This window comes from Agelaius tricolor, unplaced genomic scaffold, assembly GCF_023055355.1.
Source record: "Agelaius tricolor isolate 1412-34295 unplaced genomic scaffold, bAgeTri1.0.p SCAF_16, whole genome shotgun sequence".
NCBI lineage: Eukaryota > Metazoa > Chordata > Aves > Passeriformes > Icteridae > Agelaius > Agelaius tricolor.
Genome location: NW_027269276.1, coordinates 7,873,661 through 7,886,916, shown reverse-complemented (window position 1 = coordinate 7,886,916; position 13,256 = coordinate 7,873,661). Strand labels below are relative to the sequence as shown.

Sequence of the window (13,256 nt, the reverse complement as noted above, 5' to 3'; positions counted from 1 at the left end):
GGGCATCTCAGCAGACATGTAGGTAAAAGTTGAAAAGGAAGCACTAATTAGCACCCAGACCATCACTTTCCATTAATAGCTTGTCACCGTTTCCTTGATGTTGCTGAGAGCAGGGAAGTTGGTATGTGTGATGCTTACCTGTCTCTATCTCATTAACAGAAGTGAGGGTGAGAACAGATGTTTATTGCCTGCATTCAGATAGACAGGCCCTTTGCTGAACTGAGAGGCAGGAGAGAGGGGGAAAGTTATGAAAGAGATGCTCATGAAACACAAGCCAAACCCAAACAATGGAAACCCAAACGCAGGACACTTGGAAACCTGTGCCGATCCAGAAACGGCCCCAGGCAGGTATCAGGTTCCAGGAATTCTGGAAACACAAAACTGCTCAGTCAAATAATTATAACCCAGGGCAAATACACTGCCAGCTGGGGAAGAGTGCTCTGGTATTGGCACAAGGTATGTGCAAGGGGTTGTGACTGAATTAAACCTGGGAAAGTAAAACAAAGGGCTGCTTACTTTCCAGACTGATTTGCTCAAGGTGTCCACTCCACTCAAAAACAGACAGACAAGCATCTTACTGAGAGCCAGAATGGAGATGCCCACCAGTAAACAAAGGAAAAAAAGAAAACAAAAAAGTGCTATTTCAGGCAAAGATAAATGTGCTTTGCATATAATCACCTTTGGAGTAATTCTTCCAGCAGCTAAAAAAAGAGATTATCCTTCCTATGTAAAACACAAAGGCCTCTCCTTTCCCTCCAACATGTGGAATGGCTCCTGACAGTGACATGGGAAAGAGGGAGTGTGCAAGGCAAGGCAAGGCAAGGCAAGGACGCCAATCAGCAAGTACCTGCAAGCTGGTAGCACACGTCTGCTGGTGCGATGACGGGAGCGTGCGCGTGTGTGCACATTCCTAGGGACACCCCCGCTTCTACCAGCACATAAATTCACCACACAAGCCAAAGGTTGCTCTAGAGCAGGAGCCCAAACCTCCTTAGGAGGGAACGAGGGAAAACCAAAGGCAAAGAAAACATCAAGGCAGGGACTGAAGGAACAAAGGCTTCCCCCCTTTCAGCTTGGAGACATCTTCTTGGCCATTTAGCTCAGATCAAGTGTAGGCTCTGTTGACTCCCCCACCTATTCAAACGAACACTTTCAATAGTCTGATAGGTCTTTTCTGCTCTACAGCTTCTCTACCCCTGTGTTTGACGTCCCCAGCCAATGCAGTTAATGCCACATGCAGAAATACTGCCCTGAAGAGCCCTCGCTTAGATTGCGTGGTCAAGCACTTCAAAGTTAGGAAGTGTCCAATTTATGGCTGTCCACGCAACCTTAATTCCACCTCGCCGTGCAGCCACTCTGGACAGGAAAAGAGGGAGTGAGCTAAAAATAGGCCGTGACCGTGCTGTCAGCCTCGTAAGGGCATGGGCAGGGAGAGGCTGAATTAACGTCTCATGGTCAGAATGAAATCAGGTACCCCCCGACTTGCCAGCGCCTGCTTTGGTGCCTTCAACCATGTACATTTTTAATATACAGAAATCACGTGCATTCTAAACATACAGAAAAATGCATTATTTATAGCTAATAAATAATAGATTGTTTATATAAGCAAAAAGAAAAACAATTGTAGGCAAGTGTAACAAATTCCCCTTCCTCCACCCCGCACCCATCCCTGCTTCATCCTGTGCGGGCAGAGAGATTTTCAAGCCCCAAGCCTCGGCACAGATTTCTGCCACTATGAAATACAGGACTAATGTTATCTGGCAGTGGCAGAAGGCTGCTCTCCTGGGGCCGGCAGAGAAGGGGACTGCTGGGGCTGGCAGTGCCCAGGCCAATGCACCCACATCCCCTTCACTTTTCCCTCCTGGGAAAACGGAGGAGTTTTCTCCCAGGAGAAGGGTCTGTGCTGGAAGGATATGACCTAAAGGTGGAAAGAGGTGATGGAGCTGGCTGTGAACACCCTCCCACCTTCCCTGGCTGGTCCAGAGCTCTGCAATAAAGTGGTGGGAGTCCATGGTTTCACCCTGTTCCTAATCTGTTATTATTATTCCAGGGAAACAATAAATTTTAATTTTTTTTCTGCCCCCCCAAGAGGCAAGCGAAGGGAAATCGTGATTCTGAACAATTCATAATTCAGCTAAACCTGAAAGGAATTTAAGGGACAAAGAACAGGCATTTCTCGACTCGAAGAGCTTCCCCCAGACGAATTTCAAGGGCCCACAGCAAACAATGGGAGTGTCAGAGGTTCTCAAAAAGAAAAAAAAGTTCAAGAATCTTTACAATAAAAAGTGTTAGGCAACACAGAGGTCAGAGCCAGCTCCTCCTATAATAAATAGCACGACTACCCTACATTAACTATAGGAGACATTTTAATGCAGTGCCTCAGCTTCGTGCTAATTATACTTTTTCACCATATTTTGAACCTAAGAAAAAATGTCATCAGTTAATTATAACAGATGAGGGAGTGTGAAGACTTCCTCAATAAATAATGCCTTGATATCTCATATCCAACAAGCTGCGTGCTCTGCTCTGAAGGTGCCCAGAAATATGTCCTCTCAGGAAATATATCAAGAACTGATGGTCCCATAAGCTGGCTTTGTTTCCAAGCCTTGATTTTCAGCCCAATAATTAAGTGATTTTTATGGATTGGGGAGAGTAAAGGTCGTGGGACTGCCAGAATGATGCCAGAGAGAGTAAATGTTTAAAAATAAATAAATTCCTAAATCAAAATGAGATACAAGAGACCTCAACAAATTCCCCCCATGGCTGCACAGGTAAGCACACAGACACAATTTGGTTTCTGGACCCATGTCCCATCTTTCCTGCATTCGTGGCATCTCCATGGGAGTCTGGCATGCACTGAAAAAGCCTGGTTTTAATGAAACCAGGCCACTGCTGCCAGCATGCCACCCGGAGCCAGCCACCACTGTCCACCTACCCCGAGGAGGAGGAGGAGGAAGGGCACCGTGCCCCGGCTGCTGTGCCACCCTGGGCACTGCCCCTATTGCACCCAACCCTGCCAAGGCTGCTGGGCATCCAGGGCCTTAGGTTCCTCAACTAAACCATCTTTCTTTCAGCTCCCTTCTCCACCTAGCACCCCTCACTTCCCCCTCTGAAGAGCCGGGATTTGGCGTGGGAAAGATGTCTTTGGGCTTTTCACAAATCCAGTATCCCCTTGAACCAAAACCAATTAGCCTGGCCCAAGGTCCTGCCATTGAAGGACTGTCCCTTCTTTTCAAACCCCCGCGGGCTCAATTGCTCTAAGGAGCCTGGATGTGAATGAGCAAAGCCCGCTTAAAGTGGTACTTAAGGCCAGACCAGGGTGAAGGAAAAGAGAAAGCCTCTATAGGAACAGCAAGCTGAGTTTCCAAGAGACAGCTAACTGCCGGAGATTGTGTTCTTTTGCTCCCCCCATTTTCTTTTTTTTACCCCCACTCCTTAGCTTTCGAGGCAAACGCTCCTAACCAAACCTGAGCCCCTGAATAAATATTAGAAAACACGAAAGCCAGAACCTCATCCTGACTCTGTGCGGGAGCCCGCCTGTGGGAAGCGTGATGGCCCGGCCTCGTATGCCAGCTCTGGTCACAAACATGTGCACTCAGAGGGACAGCGGGATGGTGAGAAGCCCAAGATGATGTTTTTCCAGTTTGGGTGCTGGCAAACATCTTTCCAAGGTGACCAGGCTTGTGGGCACGAAACACTAAAATCCCCAACCTGGACAGGGCGACTCCCTGTACCGTGTGTTGGGGAAGCCAGCATTGGCAGCCTCATGTCCATCTTATGCTGGTGGCCCCTGGTGACACCCAGAGACTCAGGGTGACTGAGGGGCTGCAGTGTGGCAGCAGCAGTGCCAGGGTGACACGCGGTACCCACACCATGAACAGTGTGTGTGCACCACCTCGTGCCAGGCGCCTCAGTGCTGATGCCAAACCAGCACCTTCCCTCCAGCCAGACACACGAGTGTTTCCAGCAGGCAGCTGTGATCCCTCCCTGGTGGACGAGCAGCACCCATCCATGGCCGCAGGTTGGATGGACCCTCCAAGCTCCTCGGCTCTGCCCTTTCTGCGGCGGCACAGACAAAGCCAGGGCAGAGCAGCAGGTAAGGGGAGGCTCTGTCCATTTGCATTGAGGGTGCAGGGATGGCATGGGAGCCAAGAGAGACAAAAGAAATGGCTGAGCCCAGGCTCAGGAGTAGAACTGGCCATTGCCAGGCAGTTCCACAAAAATGCCCATTGGTGGGATTTCATCCATAACCAAGCGTGCGCGCTCACATAGCCTGGCTTCCAGGGGAGCTCCTTCCAACAGCAGGGCCTGAACAGCCCCTTCTCCACCTGACTGCGAGCCTTGGTGAGTTTGGCTTCCCCAGGTATTTGGCATAAAGCCCCTTCATCTCATGCACCAAGCCAAACCCACTGTATGGCGATCAAGTTTTAGGAAAAGGTGGGAGATCCTGAGCTGGAGCACGCGATCTCCCAGAGCATCATTTCCTTGGGCTGAAACCCACAAACTGTATTTTGCATTCATCCCCCAATGGCACATGCTGATTCTTCTGTTCCTGTCTCCCTCTGCCCATCCCCAGCTCTGCCTGAAGAACAAAGACATCACAACCCAGCTCCAGGAACCTCACCCATGTCTGGCCTACGCTGCATCCTATTGCTCCACCAGGAGAGTCCCACTGAGAAGAGAAAGAACCAGGAATGCCGGGACATGGACTCTCATCTCAGCACGCCCCAAAAAGACGCCTTCCCTTCTGGGTTTTGCCTCTACAGGGGCAAAGACCCATCCAAACCAACAGCTACCCTAATGGGGCAAAAAGCAAAGCCACAAAGGGAACTATGTCCAGCCAAAATCCATCCCTGGCCCAAGGACAGACCCTTGGGGACCTCCCTTCCAATATGGCACTTTAAAAAAAAGACAGAAAGCAGAGACCTGTCGGTGGGCTGCCAGGGACTCTCTAGATGCAGCGGGTATGTCACAAGCAGAGATTTGCTGAGGGGCTTCATCCACTGCCTCACCCCCGACCCACACACACATGAGCTGGGGATTCTCATCCTGCTGTGTCCCCCATCACTCACTGCCACCTCCCTTGTTAATTGAGGGGGTGCTGCCTTCACACCTCCTCGAGGCACCCATAGGTTCATGCCAACAATAGGGGCAAGAATGAAGCATTAAAGCAGCAGAAAAAATTCAACCTCAATTTCTCTCTCCTGGACATTAAAGGCCAAATCGCTCAGTCCCTGTCTCAGTCCCCTTCAGGGGAACTGCTCTGGGGTAAGTGTACCAAGTATATGGCCTGCAAAAATACCTGAAAAATCAGCTCAGGAGAGGTGATTTTCTGGAGGAAAAAAAAAAAAAAAAAAGTAAAACTCAAGAATGGTTTCTGACCAGCTGATTGAATAGCAAGGTGAAAAAGCTTGCATCAATCCTTTGTAAGAGTTCTCATGTAGACACGGATTTCCACACTTCCATTTTATTTCATAAAATTATATATATATATATGTATTTATATATACACACACAAAGACATTTATTATATGTGTGTATATTTTTTTTCCTCAGATCCTCTTTTTATATTTTCACCTTTTGCAATTACAAAGGCCAGGGACAGAAATACCTCCTGGGTTCTGCCAGTGCAGAACACTCCCACCAAACAGATTTTCTCTAACATGCTGGTTGAATGATTCCTCCTGAATTACATTCATTAGGAATTTGAATGTTTCTTTCCTCCATCCCCCATCAAATCATTACTCCGGAATAAATGCATTCATCAACCACCTTGCTCAGTTCCCTCCTGCTTTGTTCAGTCTAGTTTTAAAGCATCTCCACTGAAACCGTTTGCACCTGACTTGATGCTAGCGCACGAAAGGGGGAAAAAAATAAATAGGAGAAGAATTGAGCGCCACTCACAATATTGTGAAAATAATTGGAAAATTATTTCTTAAAAATAGCCAACATAATAAAGGAGGGAAAGGACTACATTCCTTCCTCCCCACCTCCGATCTCTTCCACAATTTCTGGGATTGCATCGAGTATACATATTCCAGATGGGCTGGAGAGAAGGAGGTTGGTTCTTAATGACACGTCTTTCGCTGCCTTTGGAATGAATGATTCATTCGGATCTTGCCGAGACTCGGTGCCACAGTTGAGTTACATTTCTAGAAAATCCGTATCTTTAATTCTGGCGCTGCGTGTGGGACCCAGCAAATCATGGAATTACTGCTGTAACTTCGGATTAGTAACGCTTTCTAAATGATAGTCTAATTCCAGGCCTTCATGCTTTTCAGCGTTCACACTCACACAGCCTTTTCCCTGGGAGGCTTCCTGTGGAATAAGTGCTGGCGTCTTCGTCTTTCTCTGCCCTTTTTAATTTCTCCAATGACTTCTCATTAGAATATATAATAACAGCTCCTCAGAACTTTTCTTTCTCCCGGTATAGCCAAATTCAGGCTGAGATCCTTTTTCCTTACTGTGGTTATGGCGATGCTTTGCTGGCCCTGGAAGGGTGCACAGGCAGATTTAGCTTGGCGGGCCTACGTGCCATCTGACACCATTACCCCGTGCAAGGGAAGGTGGAAAACCTGCCTGCGAGGTGCGGGGGGCTCCCACCTCTGGCCGGGGCTCGGCCCCGCGGTGCTCCCCTCTCCCTCGGCAAGGGATGCCCGCTGCGGAGGATGGGGCAGGGTACCCGCGCTCCGCCTCGCCGAGCAGTGGGAAGGCGGCAGCGCCTTTCCCAGCCCTCCCCATCTCCCGCAGCATCTCCTGGGGGGCAGAGAGCCAGCTACGAGCCCGCTGCCACAGGAAGGTTTCTCTCTGCAGCCTTCCCGGAGATGTCACGACCCGTGTGGGTTGGCGGCAGCGCGGGGATGATCCCTGCGGGGTGCGAGCGGCCAGCGCCGGGCGAGGGGCTGCTGGCGATGCTCGCAGCCTGCCCCAGGGTGCCGGGGGGCCCGGGGGACCCCGGTCCCGGCCAGGGGCGCTCGCCCCACGCCAGCTGGGAAAACGTGCCGGGGAGGCTCGGCGGAGAGCACGGTGCTTTGTGTCGCCATGGGAACGGAATGCAGATGTGCCAATTGCTTTTCTTTTCTTTTCTTTCTTTCTTTTTCCTCTTTTTTTTTTTTTTTTTTTTTTTTTTTTTATTTGCCAGACATTGTAATACATTTTATGTTTCAACTTCTGGGGCTTGCAGCGGAGGTGAGGGAGGCTTTGTGCCTTGCCAAGCGCTCGGCTCCCAAAGAAGCCTCAGGGCCGGGCGGCTGCACGCTGGAGGGGTGCACCCAGCAGCGGGACCCCTTCCCCAGGCATCCCCCCGCAGCTACGAACAAAAGCAACAGCCACCACGCAAGAAAAGTGATCACATTCTCACCAACTTGACCTTCCAAAGGGAGGCCAGGATCAAATCCAAAGCCGAAAAAATAGAGCAGGAGAGAGAGAGGGAGAGAGAGGGAGAGAGAGAGAGAGAGAGGGAGGGAGAGAAGGAAAGATATCCAAAAGCTGGGGGGTTTCGTGGTCTGACCAGTAGGCTGGGACGGGGGGAAGGTTTATTTGGGGAGGGTGCTCGCACTCTCCATCCTCCCAGAGCCGCAACACTCCGCAGCCTAGGAGTGAATTTCGACGTGCGTTTAACCGATAATTAAACCCCGGATTTATTTGGCAAAGGAAGAATTGGCGCAGGGCTCGCCTCGCTGTCCCCGTCCCTCCCGCTTGCTGCCGCGGAGCCCCGGGCTGCCCGGAGCGGCCCGACGGGGAGGTCGCGGACCCGCAGCCCTTACCTGGAGCCCCCAGGGCGGCGAGTCGGGCCGTCTCTGCACTGCCGGTCCTGGTGCGGCCGCTTCCCCTGGGCGAGCAGGTCTGGAAGTCATTTCTACTTTCGGTTATCTAGCTTTATGATGGCTCCACAACACTCATACAGCTAGATAACCAAAGACAGAAACATCCCTCCGTCGGGGATGCCGGCCATCCGTCCGTCCGTCCTTCCGTCCGTCCGCTCCAAGGTGCGGGCACGGCCGGGGCAGGGCGGCCAGGAGCTGCCACCGGGAACCACACACACATTAAAAAAAATTAAAAAAGAAAAAAAAAAAAAAGAAGAAAAAAAAATTAAAAAAAAAAAAAAGAAAAGAGAGAGAGAGAAAAAAAGATAAATAGGAAGCAGAGATGAGGAGCCGGGGCAGAGCCACGGACGCACGGCGGGCTGCCGCGGGGGCTCGGAGCCAAACCGCGCCGTACCGAGACAGGTCGGGCTGTGCCGAGCTGAGCCGAGCCGAGCCAGGCCGGGCCGGGCCGGGCAGCGCGGGGCTGGGCCGGGCTGGGCTGGGCTGCGGGGGCCGATGCGAGGCGCTCGGTGCCCAGCCCGCCGGCCCGGCCCGGCGAGCGGCACTCGCGCTCCCGCCCCGCTGCCCAACTTCTACTCCCCTCGCATGGTAATCGCCCCCTTTGGGAAGTGACGTCACGCCGCGCCCAGCCAATCCCCGAGCCCTCATTTAAATCAGCGCCCCCTTTCCCGCGCTTTCCAGCCCGGGATGGGCTGCGCGGCCGGCCGGGATGGGACGGGGCGGGCCGGCACGGCTGGGCTCGGCACCGGGCGGCACCGGGCGGCACCGGCCCCTCCGCCGCTCCTCCCGCCCTGCCCGGCCTGTGCCGGGGCTGCGCCGAGGGTCGCTCGCCTCCCCTACCCCCGCCCCGCTCCCTCCCGCCCCGACGTGCCCCTGCGGCACCGCCGCTGGGCCGGGGGAGAGGCGAGCAGCACCCCTGCACAGCCCTGCACCTGCAACTGACCTCCCTTTCCCGCTCCCCGGTGCTCCCCTGTCTCCTGTTCGCCTCTTTCCCTTTCCCCTCTCTTCCTTTTCCCTCTCCCCATCCCCTCTCCCCTTCACTCTCTCCCTTTCCCTGGCCTTTCCTTTCTCCCCACCTTTTCCCTTTCCAACCATTTTCTTTTCGTATTCCCGACTCCTTCTCCCATTTTTCCCTCTCCTCAGTGTTCCATGCACCCCCCCCATGCAGCGTACCTCTCTCACACCTTCTCCTCCCCCAGCAATGCCCTTCCCGTCCGGCCTCCGCACCTGGGGGCAGCCCGAAAGGCAGACCCTTTCTCCGCAGCCAAACGCGGGGCCCCCCGTCCCGAAACGTGCCCCGGGAACGCACCCGCGATCCCCCACAGATCCTCTCTGCTCCCCATTTCCCCGCACTTTTAATTATTTCCCCTCCAGGTTCTGCGATTTCCTGCACAGATGCTTAACGCGATGTGCGTGTAGCGGCGAATCCGGCACATACAAATAATAACAGCAACAATAATCAGACTAAAATGCCAGGAGGTAAATATGATTATCTGGGGTGCTTAACTGACCTACTCCTCGCTAAAAAAAATTAAAAAATAAAATTCTAAAAATAAAAATTGTAATCCCTCGCCGCTTCTGAACATCGCCTTTCTTTAAATCCCAGACGAGGGTAAAATGTGACCTGCTACAAAACGAAGCGATCTCGGCGGGAGCAGCCGCGGCAGAGCGCTGCCTGCCGGTCCCGCCGCCTCCGGCTCCCGGCGAGCTCCGCTCGGATTATTTATTTCTCCCTCTCTTCGCCCTCCCCCTCTCCGCCATCCCCTTAAAAAAAAATTTAAAAATTAAATAAATAAAATCTACGAGCTCAATCAGGCTAAAAGCTAAAGGACGAGGGCTGCCAGCCCTTTGCGAGCCGGCGCTGCTCCCGGCGCCCAGGCGAGCCCGGCCACCGCTGCTTGGCTCCCGGGAACTGCCCGTTCCCTCCCGCCTCCTGCCTAACGAGAAACGGGCCCGGCTGTGCTCTGGCCGCCCCGACGGGGCTGGGGAAGGTGGGGAGAAATATTTTCTCCGTCCCCAGCCCCTCGGTGCCTTCCCCGCGGCCCGGAGCCGCTCGGGAGGGGACTTGGCCGGCGTTTATTTTAATCTATCCTGGAGACGTGGGGGAAAAATATTACCATGGATGGCATCTCCTTAATTTTACGGCCTTGGATTTTCTCCTAATTTATCGATTTCGCTGTTAGGGTGGTCGCTGCTAGATGCTGGCGGCTGGGGCGGGGGAAGTCGCCCGCCCGCCCCGCTGCCTCGGAGGGCAGCCCGGGGCTGCGGGGACGGTGGCACCGAGCGGGCACCAGGGGCTCGCCTGGTCCGGGCACCGGCCTCGCTGCACCCGTTTTAACGGGGGAGGCCCCGTTACTCACCGCGGGGAGAAGCTTGGGGCGCCGCCGACCGCTTTCCCCGCTCCCGGGGCCGCTTCGGCGGCGATGCGGCCCCGCTCCAGCCCCGCTGTCCCTGCGGCAGCGGCGAGGGGGCCCAGCCGGGCAGAGCCAGCCCCGCTAAGGCTCAGCTCTGCCCGGCCGCTGCCGCCGTGCGAGATCTCCCGCCCGCCGTGCCGAGCCCCCGGGCCGCCGTGTCGCTCAGCCGAGGATGCTGCGGGTAAACCACCGCACCCCGCCGGGCTTCTCGGGGCTGGAGGCGGTCAAAGGAGGTGATTTTCTTGGCAGAAATATATATGATATTATTTTTCTTCCCTGCTCCTTTTCGGCAGTGTTTTGCTGTGCTCGGAGCTCTCGCCTTGACCCTCTCTCTCCGTGTAGGCAGAGCCCCAGTACGTGGGAGAGAATACCATGCGCTAGGGGTATTTTTGTTTGGTTTTAGGCTTGGTTATTGTGGGATTTTTTTTTTTAATTCCGGTTATTTTGGGGAGATTTTTTTTGTGGCGGGTAAGGGTGGTTTGGGCTTTCTTTTTGGCGCAATTTTAGCAGGATGCGTACAAAATGGCTCCTTGGCACAGCGCAAAGCACCATCGAGAAGCCTGGGGACGGATCGGCGGGGCTGCCCTGGCTCCGGAGTTCCGATGGCATCACCCGGAGCCCGCTCGCGTCCTCCTGCCCTGGGCCGCCCCCGGGGGCCGCGGGACTCTGCTCCATCTGCACGAGAGAAAAGCCCCCACGGCGGCGGGCGGCCCGACGGGACGGGGAGGGCCGGCGGTGCCGGGGCTCTGGCCATGGTGCTGCACCGGCCCGGCCCTGCGGACCGGCCGCCCCAGCCCGGGCAGGACGGCCCCGCCGCCCGCTCCCTCCTCGGGTGACCCCGGCGCCAGGCACGGCGGGCGGCCCCGCTGGCCGCACCTCGGAAGAGCCCGGCCGCACCTCGGAAGAGCGCGGTCACCAGGCCGGCCCTGAATTATTTAACGTGATCGCCCAGGAACGAGTCCGCTGCCTTCCCCTCTTCTACGTCCTGCACGTCTGACGTCACTTTTCTTTAATTAGGAGAAGTTATTTTTAGCCAACCTGGAGTAACCCCCCACGCCTCGCAGCCTCGAGCTGCATCTTCTCCTAATTGTTTTTTTGGGTTGGTTTTTCTTTTCTTTTTTTTTTTTCTTTTTTTTTTTTGGGGGGGGGGGGTTGCTTCTCCCCTCACCATCGGGGCTTGGCAAAGAAGCGGCAGCTCCCGACGGGCGTGAAGGAAACGCGTGGCTTTGTTTAGTAATTAAAAGCCGCCTCTGAGCAAGCCCCGGCGCGGAAAAGGGAAAGCGGCTGCGTCTCACCCCCGGCTCCTCTTTTCTCTCCGGCCGTCGGGGCCGGGACCCAGGTGGGGACCGGCCCGGACCCTCCTCGCTTGGCGGGGCGAGGTGCTCCCCGTCCGGGGCCGGGGGTGGAGGCACGTCGAAGGGATCCGGCCAGGTGCAGACTCTCAGGCCACCTGCACTGCTATGATTCGGGTTTCCTTAAGGCTGAGGCCTAAAATGCGTTTCACTTCCAGGGTGATACAGGGGAAATAAAAAAAAAAAACAACAAAACAAAACACAAAAGCCAAACAACAATCCCCGAGGAATTAAGCAGTCGCGGGAAGGCAGGGAGCAAAAAGGAAGAATGAATGGGGGGAAAATAGAAAATTTTAAAAATGAGGGTAAAATACAGAAAGAAAAATAAATTTATAAATTTATAATAAACAAGGATGAAATAAAATAAAAATGCTTTCCCCCCCTTTTCTTCCTTTTTTTTTTTTTTTTTTTTTTTTTTTTAGCAAAGGAAATGCATACAGCAAATGAAAAACGAAAAAAAATCCACCAGAAGCCGGTGGCAGATCAGGGCACAAGCAGCGGTAGCCTCGTTGCTGCTCCTCAGGGGTAAATCCGAGCAGGGGAGCGGGACGCCCTGATGTCCTCCCCCTCATCCCTAAAATCAGGCCCTGCAGCAGCACCTGCTGCACCAGGAGGATGAACTTCCTCGGGAGCTCGGGATTTCTCCCGCGGCCTAAAGCCTGGGTGTCCCGGGAGGCTCGGCCTCATCCGGGCGTTTTGGCCGGTGCCGCTTCTCCCACCGGCGGGAGCGGAGGTTTGGGGGAAACCCGGCATCCCCCGGCAGCGCTGGCCCCAGCTCCCCGCCGTCCCGTCGGGGCTCAGCCCGCCCCGGGCCCCTCTCCCGAGCTGCAGCGTGCCGGGCATCCAGGGAGAAGCTGCCGGAGCAAACGCGTCCCCGGCAGCAGAAGGCGCCGGGTGTTTCCCACTCGTGCCCCGCCAAGGGTGAGCCGGGGCCGGGCAGCGGCGCGGGGCGGTCCCGGTCCCGCGTGGTGCCGGCACCTGCAGGAGCCCAACTTCCCGGCGGGGACCGGCCCAACTTCGTATCCCCCCCTTCCTCTCTCCCTGCCTCCCTCCTCCCCCTCCGGCAGCCGGTGCGTCCCCCCCGGAGGACACTGTCCCCCCGCACCCTCCCGCCTCCCGGGGCCGCCCCGCCGAGGCGGCGATGCCCGGCCGCGACACTCACTCTGCTGCCGTGCGGAGGGCAGGACGGTGGTCCCGGGAGAAGCGGGCGGCGGGGCCATTCCCCTCCCCGGGGCGGGCGGAGGGGCGGGCTGGGCTGCCCCCGGCCGAGCGGTGGCTCCCGCAGCCCCCAGCCCCGGGCGCGGGCCGGCGGGGGCGGCGGAGGCGGCTCTGCCCCGGCTCCGTGCGTCTTCCCGGCTGCTGCCGGTGCCGGCTCTGGTCGCTGGCCGGGAGCTGCCGCCGCCGGCAGGCTCTGCCCGCACTGACGTCAGCCCGGCAGCCGCCTATTCACTCCAACCATGGCGGAGAGGAGGAGGAGGAGGGAGAGGGGGAGGGGAGGAGGCGGTGGGAGGGAGGGGGAGAGGAGGAGGACGGGAGGAAGGCGGCGGTGGCGGCGGGGGCTGGTGGCTGGCAGGCTCCGCCGAGCAGAAAGCGCAGCCCCTCCGCCTCACCCCTTAATTACCCCCCGAGGATGGGGCTGCGCGGGGGAGGGGGGCCGCGTACCC

The 13,256-nt window shown here is 55.8% G+C and overlaps 1 long non-coding RNA gene across 10 annotated transcripts in view; it reads right to left on the bottom strand.

The window, feature by feature from the left end:
- The window catches only part of LOC139596792 (uncharacterized), a 43,928-nt gene that overhangs the window by 27,364 nt on the left and 3,308 nt on the right, over nucleotides 1-13,256 (bottom strand). For 7 of the 10 annotated variants that reach the window (XR_011681456.1, XR_011681459.1, XR_011681458.1 and 4 more), the window contains 2 exons: nucleotides 7,767-8,021; nucleotides 5,991-6,491 (listed from right to left, as the gene is read on the bottom strand). This is a non-coding gene — a long non-coding RNA (uncharacterized lncRNA). Of the gene's footprint in view, nucleotides 1-5,990; nucleotides 6,492-7,766; nucleotides 8,022-8,220; nucleotides 8,409-12,754; nucleotides 12,994-13,256 lie in introns of those variants that run through there. The other 3 variants (XR_011681462.1, XR_011681453.1, XR_011681454.1) reach the window with 3 other exon arrangements.